This window comes from Urocitellus parryii, chromosome 13 (assembly GCF_045843805.1).
Source record: "Urocitellus parryii isolate mUroPar1 chromosome 13, mUroPar1.hap1, whole genome shotgun sequence".
Taxonomy (NCBI): Eukaryota; Metazoa; Chordata; class Mammalia; order Rodentia; family Sciuridae; genus Urocitellus; species Urocitellus parryii.
The window spans coordinates 69664929-69678882 of record NC_135543.1 but is presented as its reverse complement, the minus strand read 5'-3'; the positions used below and the strand labels follow the sequence as shown (position 1 = coordinate 69678882).

Sequence of the window (13954 nt, the reverse complement as noted above, 5' to 3'; positions counted from 1 at the left end):
AATTAAGAGTATGTCCCTTTTACCCAGAAAATTAGTCTATTTTTCAGCCTCCCTTTAATTAGTAGGAAATTACACTCTTTCCCATTTTCTGAGTTTTTCTAAATTAAGTGAGCTAGGTGATAAAGAGAAGCCACGGAAAAGCTTCGGTTCCAGCTCATCAAATTTAATTTTAATTATGAGCAGTTAATCAAAATCAGGCCCTGGAGGAAAGGCACAGTGACTGGGATTACTTGGAAGAGAAAATAGAAGGTTCCGGAGGTGAGGGAACACTGGGCGATGGTGAGCTCTTCCTGGGCCTGAGGCACAGCGGGGAGTCCAGGTGAGGTGTGGAGATAGCTCCTTTGGGTCCCAACCCAATCACAAAATGACTCCCTTGGTCACGTGACCCGAAGTTGTCTTTAGAAGCTGCATCTCTGTTGAAGTTCCCGCAGACTGTTTAACCTTGGCTAAAACATTGCCTTGGTGGAGAGCTGGGATGTGGTAGGTCAAGAGCCAACATTACCACTAAGCCGTGGTTAGGGACTTCCTTTTGTATTGTGACTACAAAATTCTGTGGTGCTGGGCATTGAACGCAGGGTCTTATGCATTCAAAGTAAGCGCTCTACCAACTGGGCCAGATCCCCAGCCCTGAGACTATAGCCTCTTCTATATATAGTTCCACTGTAGTGGAATACGTCCTTCAAGGTAACTTAAATCCATGTTGCCCGCCATGGCCACACATGTTTGGTTCAGAATAAACTATTTTTATCCTCCTTAAAGCAGAGTCATAATAATGTTACAAAAGTCCTCAAAATCTGTCATTAATCTTCACACCGATTCTCTAAGGTGAGCGCTCTCAGCTCACAGAGGCTGGTAGTAGCTGAGGAACTTTCCAAAGACCACACGGCTACTCCATCACTGGGTCAGGATTTCTGCCCAGATCTTCTGATTCCAAGGCCCAAGGCTCATGGTGTTCACTAACTTCCCTACCCTTCTTTTTCTCCCCGAGTACCAAGAGAGACGAGTGGCCCACCGTGAGCTAGAGCCTATTTATTCATGTGAATCCACAACAACTGTATCAGTGTTTCTGGGGACCCCAGCTGGAGGCTGACTCTGGGGGTCCTAAAAATCCAGACTCAATCACCTACAGCATCAAGAGTTCATTTGATGAAGATAAAACTGATGGTGAAGCAAGAAATGAGGTTATCCTCATTTTGGCCAAAACCTGTCTAGAAATCTCTCACACTGACAACAAATTCCATGTTTTATGGTGGAAAACAGAAGTGCGGAGCCAAGGGCTTTGCAGATGCATCTGCCGTCTGCTCAGGCTCTGTGGGTTTGCAAATACGGGTGGCAGGTTCTGCACGCATCCTCCTGGCACCTGGGATTGGGGGGCGGAGGGGCAGCTTCTCTTCAGTTTTCATAGGAAGCCAGGGTTGAGGAATAACTTAAAAGAACAGGTTAAAAGAACCAGGTGATGTTAATCTGGACAATTGCTGGGTCTTTTCAAATTTTCCACTTCTGAAGGACCCCCGCATTATACCAGGATTCCTGTCCAGTAGACATGGTTCTGGAAGGGGATGGGGGCCCAGGGTCCGAAACCCCAATGAGATAACGGAAAATATGAACATTTCATAAAATTTCTGAGCAGAATGATCAATTTCCAGAATAATGGCTTACGAGTAAAATTGTCATTGAAGTTCAATATCCAGGATCAGAAAATAGGGGTAAAATTATGACCAATTGAAATTATGGTCAATTGATTAACCTAAGTAACTTGAAAGAAACTGACCCACATAAAATTTCAGCTGATATTGTAGGCCTGCAAAGATAATCATTTATATCTGTCTCTATTTAAATAATGTGCTTAGCTTGAATACTAAAGAATGTCAAAAACATGATTTTTGACGAGTATTTTCTTGTAGCTCAGAATGATCATAAACCCCAGTTGCACCATTCTTCTGCATGTAGTTTCAATTCTAAAATGATATTTGATTGGTGGCTTTTGTTTCCACTCTTCCTGATACTGTCAACTACGGGTCAAACCTGGTGTGGTGGCACTGTCTGTAATCCCAGTGACTCAGGAGGCTGAGGCAGGAGGATGACAAGTTCAAGGCCAGCCTCAGCCATGTAGTGAGGCACTGTCTCAAAAAAAAAAAAAAAGGAAAGAAGAAGAAAAAGGGGGCTGGGGTGGTGGCTCAGAGGTAAAGCGCTCGCCTAGCCTGAGTGAGTCACTGGGTCTGATCCTCAGCACCACCTGAAAATAAAATAAAGATACTGTGTCCATCTATAACTCAAAAATAAATATTTAAAAAAGGAAAAAGTCCTCAGGCTGTAGCTCAGTGTTAAAGCCTTTCTGGGTCCAATCCCAGATAATGGAGACTTTGCTAAGTGTTCCCTGGGGAAAGGATTATTGGGTTTGACAGTGGAGCCCTGCTCGGCTGTGGCCTGCAGGGGGCGGTGTGCCTGTGGCTGGGATCCTGCCTCAGTTCTGGGACTTGCTTCCTAGTTCCCAGCACCTCTCCCTGGAAATGACTGTGCTGGAGGGGGTTGTCATGCCCACAGCCACAGTCTCCTGTTGGGGGGCGGGGGGAGCGTCGTCAGTGTGGATGTAGCTACGTCTGGTTCTCATCCAGCTCAGGAGAGTTTGGGGAAGTTTCAGTGCTCCCCAAGTGTTGTGGGGAGGCCCTGTAGAGACAGCCCACAGCTCACCTCGACCCTCCTTTCTTTCTCAAGACCACCTTCCAGAAGCTGCACACGCTGGGGTCCCCGTCCTGGAAACAGCGTCCTTGGAGCCCACCCTCAACAGTTCTACACAGGGGGGCCCTCTCCCTCCAGCCCGAATAATCAGCCCCACCTGTTTGCCAGGTGAGGGCAAGATGCAAAATGCCACTTTGGCATAAGATGATTGGGAGCTGCGAGCAAATGAGAATCAGCAGAAGCTTGCTGGAGCTTCCCTTGTCCGACCAAAAGCAGAATGGAGAATTGAAGTATCATAAATCTCCTTTCTCAGGGGAGTTCTAGGTCTAGAAGTGGAAGAGTCCCAAGAGTTCACCCATAAAACCCTTCTCTTCCACTGATCTCCTTCATATATTTACTCTCCCACAGTTGGTCTCTCCTACAAACTCAATTTTCCCTTCCTGTCTTGTCATTTCTCGACGAATTTATCCCTCTTTGTTAATATGTGAAATCAGTCAAGTTCTAAGCATCCCTTCCCATTGCTCATTCGGGTGCCCCTCACCTCCAAGAAGACTGTACATCTTAAAAACCTGGCCTTCTTTCCTGGCTACATTTTTCAGTTTAATTTGCAAAACCCAGGTATAGAACCTAAGAGGGTAGCAGAAAAAATATTTTTCCTCCTTTAGAGACTAATTGTCTACAAGGGTTTGTGTGTGCGTGTATGTGTGTGTGGGGGATATCCCTGTGCAGACACCAGTGCCTGGAACAGAAAGGACAGACAGAATTGAAATGTCATTGTTGCCACCAAAGAGATTAAGCTCTAGGTACAAAATTCACCTTCTTTCCCAAGCCCTCCACTCTATATTGGGAGGTGGTGCAATTTACATTATGTGAGTTACATCTCAGTAAAACAAATGAGCTTTTCTTTTGCACTTTTTTTTTTAATCAAATGAGTGCTAAAAATAAGAGAAACAAAGGCACATTAGTAAAGTAGTTGAGTCACAGATGGGCAACCTGATCTCCCTCAGAAAAAAAAAACAAAAAAAGAGAACTTAAGACAACTTAAACTTTAAATATGCTTTGCTTAGATTGATTTTTAAGACAACCTGTGCATTTCTAAAAAAAAAAAAAAAAAAAAAAAAAGGAAAAAAAAGATAATTTCTCAACTACTTCATGGCTTATCTACTTCAGAGATTTTTTTAAAAAGTCTTTGTCTCTCACCACGTCTCGGTCTCAGTTGCATAGTAAAAAAAGATACACCAGAGGATGAGCAGCAAACTATGAAAAGCAAATCAATTAATTCAGCTTTTAACTGTTGTTATAAAAGGCTCAATAGCAGAAGGCTCAGCTGACCTATTTTTGAGTGATTTGTGCTTTTCCATTCTGGCCTGCCTTAGTCACTATTATATATAGTCACAGTTGACGTTTGGTGCCTTGCCTCCTTAAAACACCAGTCCCCCAGGGACTTAGGCTGTCAGTTCCATCAGAGAGACAATGAAAAAAAAGTGAATTATTGATATGCCAAATGTGCTGAGTCACTGCGCCTCTCTTCACGTTCCTGTGTACGTGGGAGAGCTTATGTCCTGAGACTCCGGCTTATCAGCTCCATCTGTCCATCCTGAGTTATTGTATGGAAGCACGTCACTGCAAACCTCAAAATTACACTCCAGCAAGGAAAACCAAGAATCAAATGCTACAACATAGGGCTCATTTTCACAGAATTCAGCCAACATAAAATGGAGCGAGGAATGCTACTGTGCAATGTGAGCGTTCCCTTAGGAGCCCAGGCAATCCTTCCAGCTGGCGTGGTGCAAATACGCTAATCAAGTCTCACTGTTGGAAGGACATTATATTCCTGAATTTCAATTCTCATTGAATGGATATTTTGATGAGAATATGTGAGAGTGTGTGTGTGTGTGTGTGTGTGTGTGTGTGTGTGTGTGTGTGGTATGGCGATCAAACCCAGCTGGGAGCTGCACTCCCAGCCCAGGAATTTGGTGTGTCATAACGACATGAATAATGCAATGTATGTAGTGCTTAAATTTTCCTGGGTATCATCAGTGACCTAAGAATGATTTAAATTACTCCAGAGGATGTACATACGTTATGGGCAAATGTTATTCCATTTTATCGAAAGGACTTGAGCAATTGTAGATACAGGGGGCCTCAGAATCAATAACTTGAGGGTACTAAAGGACAACTCTCTTGTTTTCTACACAAACACCACACACACACACACACACACACAGAGACACACACACACACACACACACCCTGGTAATGCTTTTTTGTTAGTAGATTTTGTCCAGAGGCCACAGAGCATCAAGGAACTGAAGTTAGAAAATAAAACACAGTTGATAATGGTCATACACTATGAGCAAAACAAAAACAAAAACAAATTAGCCAGGCTTGGTGGGGTACGCCTATAATCCCAGCAGCTTGGGAGGCTGAGGCAGGAAGATCACGCATTCAAAACGAGCCTCGGCAAAAGCGACATGCTTAACAACTCAGTGAGACCCTCTCTCTAAGTAAAATACAAAATAGGGCTGAGGCTGTGGTTCAGTGGTTGAGGGCCCTGGTCAGTCTCCACCACCTTCCCCTCCCCCCCCCCCAAAAAAAGAAAAAGACTAATTGAAAAAAATCAGATGGCCAATTGAATATATAAGACTACCTTCTTTTTCACTTGGGATTTCTTAGAAAAGGCAAAAAAAAAAATCTAAGACAGTAAATAGACTCATAATATGAACTTGAAAACATTTTAAAAAATTTACAGCAATATTTTCACGACTTTTAAAAATGGGATGGGATAGAAAAGAGAAAACTTTAAAAAGCATTATTTAAAATACGTAATAGCATATTAATTTTATCACTAAAGTTCAGGAACATATCCAAGATAAAATTTATCAAATATCGTGGGGAAATGATACTAGTTTTCAACAAATGATGTTTGTATAACTGATTATACACATGCTAACCAATGAAAATACCTCTTTGTTTTATACCATAAACAAAAACAATTAACTCAAAATAGATCAAAGACCTATATGTAAGAGGTAATTTTATTAGATATTTAGAAGAAAACTAGGCAAAATCTTTGTGTCTGTATGTTAGACAAACATTTCTTAAATTTGATACCAAAACATAATCTATAAAAGAAAAACATAGAATGAATGCAACTTTATCAAAGTTGGAAACATATCCTCTTGAAAAAATATTTGAAAGTTAAAATAATTTTGGTATGATCTTCTGATTGGGAGCAGATCATATGACATCTGATAAAGGATTCATCTCTACAATATATACATAATATACATAACTTTTAACGAGAGAGAGAGAAAAGAAATAGAGAATTAATACTCCATAGACATACATTAGACACATTCATTCAAATGGCTAAGATTCCAGAGAAGATCTGTTGATACCCAGTGCTAGCGGAAACAAAGGTAAATAGGACCTCTCGTTCATCGCTCATGAAACTGTACACTGACACAGGCCCTTGGAAGGAGCACAATTTGTTTCCTTTATTTTAAAAAAAAATTATTGATAGTTTCTACAAGTCCATTTCATCATGGCTTCTTCTTTTTAATTGATGTGCATTAATGATAAATAATGGTGGGATTCACTGGGGTATATTCACATTCACATGAAAGCCTAATTTCACTCCCAAACTCTCCATCCCCTTCCTCTTTCCCCCTCCCACCTCCTTCCCCTCACCCCGTCTCCTCCATCCAAATGGTCTCCCTCCAACTTTTATCGCACCCTTTCTTTTCTCCTCTAGTTTTCAAAAGCGAGAGAATACTCTTTTGAATTTGACTTATTTTATTCAAAATTATGGTCTTCAATTCAATCCATTTTCCTGCAAATGACATAAATCCATTCTTCTTATGCATGAAAAAACCTCTCGTATACTACATCCTATTTTTCTTATGCATTCATTCATTGATGGACACCTAGGCTGCTTCTGTAACTTTGTTGTTGTAAATGGTGCCTCAACAAGCATGGGTATGATTGCATCACTGGGAGTGTGCTGACTTAATTCTTTGAGATAGAGATGAAATGATATAGCTAGATCCTATGGTATTTCTATTCTTAACTTTTTGAGGAACAGCCATACTGATTTCCATTGTGAAGGTACTAGTCTACATTCCCACCAATAGTGGATAAGAGATGCTTCCTCCTCAATCTTCATCAGCATTTATTGTTATTCTTATGCTTGATGATTCTCACTCTGACTGGAGTGAGATGAAAACTTAGGTTATTTTTGATTTACCTTTTTCTTGATGGCTAAAGATGTCAAACTTTTTTTTTTCATAGAATTATTGGCCATTTGTGCTTTTTTGATAAGTGTGTGTTCAATTCATTTTCCCTTTTATCCTCTCAGTTATTTGCTTTCTTAATGTTGCATTCTCTATATTTTTTTGGATATCCTGTGTCAGAAGAGTAGCTGGCAAAGACTTTCTCTCCTTCTGTAGGTTGTCTCTTCACTCTATGATTTTTTTTTCCTTTGCTGAGCAGAAGCTTCTAGTTGACGTCACCCCATTTACTTATTCTTTCTCTCATTTCCTGAATATAGGATATCATTTCAGGAAGACTTTGTCTGGAACAATATGTTGAAATACGGACCCATTTTTTCTTCTTCAAAGTTTCTGGTCACATTGGGGCCATTTGACAGTACTAATTCTGCCTATCCATGAACATGGGAGGTTTTTGCATTTTCTCGTGTCTTCTTCAATTACTTTTTTCTGTCTTCCATAAATTGAATGACAGCCACCTTTTACCTCCTAGGTTAGCTTTATTCTTACATATAATTTTGAAGTTATTCTGAATGGAATTTTTTTTCCTGGCTTTATTCCCACTGGATTTATTATTTTATAGAAAAACTATTAACTTTTCTATGTTGATTTTATATCCTGCTTCTTTGCTTAATTGGTTTATCAGTTCTAGGAATCTTCTGCTACCATCTCTAAGGCCCCTTATGTGTAGGATCCTAGCATATGAAAATGGGGGTACTTTGGCTTCTTCCTTTCCTTTTTTATTTCCCTTTTATTTCCTATTCTAGTTTCATTGTTCTAGTTAATTTTTTAAGTTCTATATCAAATAGAAGTGGTGACAGTTGAAATCTTTGTCTTCTTCCTGATTTTAGACATCAGGCCTTCACTTTTTAAACGTTTTGCTTTGGGTTTGTCATATATATTCTTTATAATGTTGAGGTTAAGCTCCTTGTATCCCTAGTTGCTTTGAGAGTCTTATCATGAAAATGGGTTGACTTTTGATAAAGGCTTTTTCTGCATCAGTTGAGATTATCATGTGAGTTTTGTCCTTGGTTCTATTTATGGGGTGTATGACATTTCTTGATTTGTGTGTGTTGCACCGTCCTTGCATCTCTGATGTTTGGCCAGCATGATCATGGTGAATGGTCTTTCTAATGTGTTATTGAACTCAATTTGCTAATACTTTATTAAAGATTTTTGTATCCATGTTCAAGAATATTGGTCTCTAGTTTTCTTTCCTTGAAATGTCCTCATCCAATTTCTGTGTCGGAGTGATACAGGCTTCATAGAATAAGTTTGGAAGTCTCCCTTGTGTTTCAATTTCATGGAATAATTTGAGGAATCTTGGCATTAGTTCATTTTTTTAAATCTGGTAAAATTCATTTGTGAATCTAATTGATCTTGGACTTTTCTTTATTAAAAATCTTTTATCAAGCTTCAATCAAACTGTTGATTATTGCTTTGTTAAGATTTTCTATATCCTCTTTGTTTGGTTTTGTCAGGTTATATGTGTTTAGACATGTCTCTAGAGTAGGTTTCAATAATAGTCCCTAATAATTCTCTGTATTTTAGTTGTTTCTGTTCTAATGTCCCCATTTTGTCCCTAATTTTATTAATTTGGGTCTTTCCTCTCTTTCTTTTGATTACTGAGGGCCAGGGATTATCAACTTGTATTTTCTCAAAGAACAAACTGTGTTTCATTGATCCTTTGTATGGTCTTTAAACTTCTATTCCATTAATTGTAGCTTTAATCTTTATAATTTATTTCCTTCTATTAACTTTAGGATCAGTTTGTTCTTATTTTGGTAAGATCATAAGATGCAGCATTGGGTTGTTTACTTGACATCTTACTCTTCCTTTTTCATGAGTGTGAACTTTCCTCTTAGAAATGCCTTCATTGTATTCCAGAGATTCTCAGGTATTCTTATTTCCATGTTCATTTAGTTCTAAGGCTTTTAAAAACTTCTCCCTTAATTTTTAATAACTCAGTCATTATTTAAAATGTACTATTCAATATCTAAGTACTCATGTGATTTTGTAGTTTTTCTTGTTGCTTATTTCTAATTTCATCCCATTGTGATCTAAAAAGATAAAAGTTTTTTTTTTTTTTTTTTTTTTTTGTGGTGCTGGGCATTGATCCCCGGGCCTTGTTCATGCAAGGCAAGCACTCTACCAACTGAGCCATATCCCCAGCCCCTCAATATTTTTTATTTGCTAAGATTTGCTTTACGATTCAATATATGATCCAATTTGTTCCATAAGTGGTTGAAAAGAAAGTCTGTTCGGCTGCTTGTGACATGGAATATTCTGTAGATCTCTCTTTAAGTCCAGTTGATCTATAGTGAAGTTGAAATCTTATGTGTCTTTGTCGATTTTCTGTCTGGATGACCTGGTGATGACAGCAGTATATTGAAGTCCCACACTGTTATTGTATTGGGCTATCAGTCCCTTTAATGATGTGAAATTGGGTGTACCAACATTGGGAGTATAATTATTTGTAATGTTTTATCTTCTTGTGAGATGGTTCCCTTTTTCAATATGTAATGACCTATTTTTGTCTCTTCTTATTTGGGCTGGAAGAGATGAGTGTGCCTATTCCTGCTTGCTCTCAAATTCATTTGAATAGAATATCACCTACGGTCCTTCTGCTTTCAACCTGTGAATGTGTTTGGCTGTGAGGTATGTTTTTAGACGATACACAATCGGGTCTCATTTTTTTAATCCAGTCGTTCCATCTATGTCATCTAATTAGAGAATTAAAACCATTAACATTCAGTGTTTTGTTAAGAGATAACGTATTTTTTTCTGTTATTTTGTTTTATTGCTAATATTGGAATCATACCTAATTCTTATTTGCTTATATGTTCTTTTAATTAAACGTATTCTTTCCCTGCTTTCTTGATTTATTTTTACCTTCCTCTTTTGTACCTAGTGTTCCTATAAACATTTGATGCGATGTTGACTTAGTGATGATAAAATCCTGGAGTTTCTGCTCATCTTGGAAGCTTTTTGTTTTGTTTTCAGTGATGAAGGGCAGCTTGGTTGGATATAGTCATCGAGCTGGACAGTTCTTCTTTGCATCTTCCCTAACCCTCCTGGCTTTCGAGGTTCTGCTGAGAAACCTGCTGTTCTGATGGGTTGGCCTTATAAATCAACTCAGTTCTTCTCTCATGCAGCTTTTAAAATTCTGTCTTTGCTCTGAAGTTGTAGCATTTTAACCATAATATGTTGTTTTCTGGTCCCCTCTGTATGGAGATCTCAACGCCTTCATTACCTGTACGACCATCTCTTCCTCAAGATGAGGGAAATTTTCTGCTATTATTTAACTGGAATAAGATTTCTATGTAATTAGTCTGTATCTCCTTTCCTTCCTCAAGACCTGTGATTCTTCATTCAACCCTATAATGTCATCCCAGAACTCCTGTAGATTCTGTTCCTAGTTTTTAAATTTTTAAAAATTTCTGTTGAGATCCTTTAATTCATAAGCATGATGATTGGGTGTTCACACTATCTTAACCTTGTTACGACATTGGCACATTACCTGTCTGACATGAAAAAAAGATCTGTTGAGTGTTCTAATTCACTTACTTTATCTTAAGATCCTGATAGTATTTCTTCTGCTTGATCTATTCTATTGTTGAGACTCTCCACTGAGTTTTCTGATTAATTGAGTCTTTCATTTCCAGGATTTCTGCTTGCTTCTTTTTCAAGATTTCTATCTCTTCATTAAAATGTCTTTTCATATCCTATATTTTCTCTCTTAGTTTGTTCTATATACCTTTTAATTCATTAATCATTTTGATAATCATCTTTTATAATTACTTTTTTTCTGATCTGTTTCCTCCATTTCAATATCATAGATTCAGTTATTGGAAGCTTGTATTTCTTTTTATTATTCTCTTTTTAAGAATAACTGTCATTGTTATTTTAAATGCATCTCAGGTAAGAAAAAAATAAATCTACTAAATCTTGCCAAAACCATACCCAGGAGGTTCTACTCTGAAGATTTTTTAGGTAAATGCCAAAGTCAACAGAGTATCATAGGTTGGAGTGACATTGCTGCATTTTTTATTATCTCATTATGAGTGTACACATTTTTTCTTAAATTTTTATTAATTTAATATACCTCAAATAAGGTGTTAAATTCCAGGATATACAAAGAATTCAAAAAGCTTAACCTCCCAATAACCCAATTAATAAAAGGGAAAAGGAACTAAACAGACACATCTCAAAAGAAGAAATACAAACAGCCAACAAATGTATGAAAAAATGTTCAACATTTCTAGCAATTAGGGAAATGCAAATGAAAACTACACTGAGACTTCAAATCACTCCAGTCAGAATGGCAACCATCAAGAATATAAATAACAATACATGTTTCTTTTATTTTAATTTGTTTTAATTAGTTATACAGGACAGTAGAATGCATTTTGACACATTGTAATCAAATGGAGCAGACCTTCTCATTCCTCTGGCTGTACATGGTGCAGAGTCATGCTAGTGGTATAATCATACATGTATACAGGGTAATAATGTCTGTGTCATTTTACCGCCCTTCCCATCCCCACAACGCACCCCTCCCCTCATTCCCCTCTATACAAACCCAAGTTTTTTCATTCTTCCCTATTCCCTTGCCCCACTCTGCATCAGCATCTGCTTATCAGAGAAAACATTCAGCTTTTGATTTTGGGCAACTGACTTATTTCATTGAGCACAATATTTTCTAGTTCCATCTATTTACCTGAAAATGCCATAATTTTATTCTTCTTTAAGGCTGAGTAATATTCCATTGTGTATATGTACCACATTTTCTTAAAATCAGCATACTACAGTGACACAGCCACAACAATGTTTATAGCAGCTTGATTCACAATAGCTAAACTGTGGGACCAACTGAGATGCCTTTCAAGGGATGCATGGATAAAGAAAATGCTTCTTGTATTTCTATGTTGAGGTTTGAACATTTGCTAGGAAGGTCAGCTCTTTGAAGCACTGTTATGTGGGAATCATTTTGGTGAGATACTTTATCTTTACCATGAGTGCCAAGCCAGGGGCATGTCTCTGCCTTGAAGTGCCCACTCAACTTGTTGTGGCTGTCTAAGCTCACAGGGCCACACTGTGCTTAGTAAGGGACAAACTCTGCTCTTTTCCACCCCAGGAGCAGTGTCTCTGGAATTTCTGCCATGGAGCCTGGCACTCAACCACCCATGGCTGGTGTAGCCTAGACTGCAGGGCTGTGGTGAGAGGGTGCATCTGCAGGTTCTTCCGTGGGTGGTTGGGGCACCCTGCACCCTGGTGGAAAGTCAGGAGCACCCTGCCTGCTGAGCTCCATTTCCACTGCTGGTGACAGGGAGTACCACCAGGTACTGGCAGGGGAACAAGACAGGTGCCAGCTGAGGTGGTAGGTGCAGACCCCATGGCAGGAGGCAGACAAAAGTGATAGTGGGCTGTAGCCATGGCAGCCTTCAGCAGTGTGCTCCCGGTTCATGACCTTCTTAAGATGGCTTCCCAAACACTGTTCAGTGACCTTTTCAAGATGCCTCCCACACGCTCCACAGTGACCTTCTCAGCATGGCTCCCCATTATTGGGCCCCATTTTTCACAAGATGACTCCCTGTTTGAGTCAGCTTTGTGATCTCTGTTACCAAAAGACCTGACAAGAGCAATTAGTGGAGGGAAAGTTTATTTGGGGCTCACCATTTTAGAGGTCTCAGTCCACAGTTGGCCAAACCCATAGCTCTGGGCCTAAGTGATGCAGAACATCATGGTGGCAGGACACAGCAGAGCAAAGCTGCTCAGGACAGGACAATCTCGAGGGAGAGGAAGAGAGCACTCTGCTCACTAGGGGACAATATAGAACCCCAAAGGCAGGCCTCGTGACCTGCCTCCTTCAGCCACATCCTGCCTGCCTACAGTTACCTCCCAGATCAGAAGATTAATGCACTGGTCAGGTTAAGGCTCTCTCTCCTAACCCAGTAATTTCACCTCTAAACTTTCTTGCATCGTCTTACTCATGAGTTTTCGGGGACTCCTCAGATCTAAACCATAACACTCCCCAAATAGGTATCTGGGATTGTGTACTGGAAAGTGGATCATACATCCCTGCCAGTACACCACAAGGTTCCATGCCTATTGTCTGTTAGACTGCACCTGAGTGGTGTGGAGACCTGGGCTAGTTGAGTTCTCTGAGTCTCCGCCCCCCACTGCCCCACTGTTTCACGTGTCCCTCTGCATTCTGCTCTGCCACTGGGTGTTTGGAGCCGTGGATCTCCCCCATGCCCTTTGTTCACTTCTGCAGTACTTCTAGGGTTTTATTTTGTTGGTTTGTTTTTATTCTGGCTCCATCTATTGAAAACCAAACTGCAACACCCCGTCATCCACCTGGAAAAGACATGGCTCTTTAGGATTTTTTTCATGATGCCCCCTGGAGGGACTGGGGGTCACTGGGTGCTTTCAGGTCACCAACTCAGGATCCTCTCTTGAGAGTTTAAGTACATAGATAACATATAATCCTGCAATTACATTCCTAAAGCAAATTGAAAATGAAAGCTAGCATGAAATTCTGTACCAGCATTTATCACAGCTTTAGTTATAATTTCTAAAACTTGGGAAAAAGTAAGGTGCCTTTCAGCAAAAGAAGTGATAAAGCAGCAAGGGACGTGTAGTAAATGAATTAGTATCCAATGATGAAAAAGAGAGCAATCATTGATTCCTTCAACACATGGGTAAAATATAAATGTATATCACCAAGTGAAAAAAGGCCACAAGAAAAGCTCTACATTGATTCTACTCAGATGATATTTAGGAAGAGAATGAAAATAGGAAGGAAAACATTGCTCACTATCATTGAGTAAGGACAGAGAAGATGGTTGACTCCCATGGGATTTCACCAAGAGAAATTCCAGGTTGGTAGAGCTGTTCTATATGGTACTGGGGTAGGATAAATTCACAAAAGTGAACTTTAATGTATGCATATTTAGAGAAAAAAAAACAGGATGCTATGAAATAACAGGATAGAAATCAGG

At 39.4% G+C, this 13954-nt stretch overlaps 1 pseudogene; it reads left to right on the top strand.

Annotated features, from left to right (window-relative positions):
• The first annotated feature begins 10398 nt into the window (after positions 1-10398).
• Positions 10399-10480, top strand: LOC113195758 (small nucleolar RNA U13; annotated as a pseudogene).
• The last annotated feature ends 3474 nt before the right edge of the window (positions 10481-13954 follow it).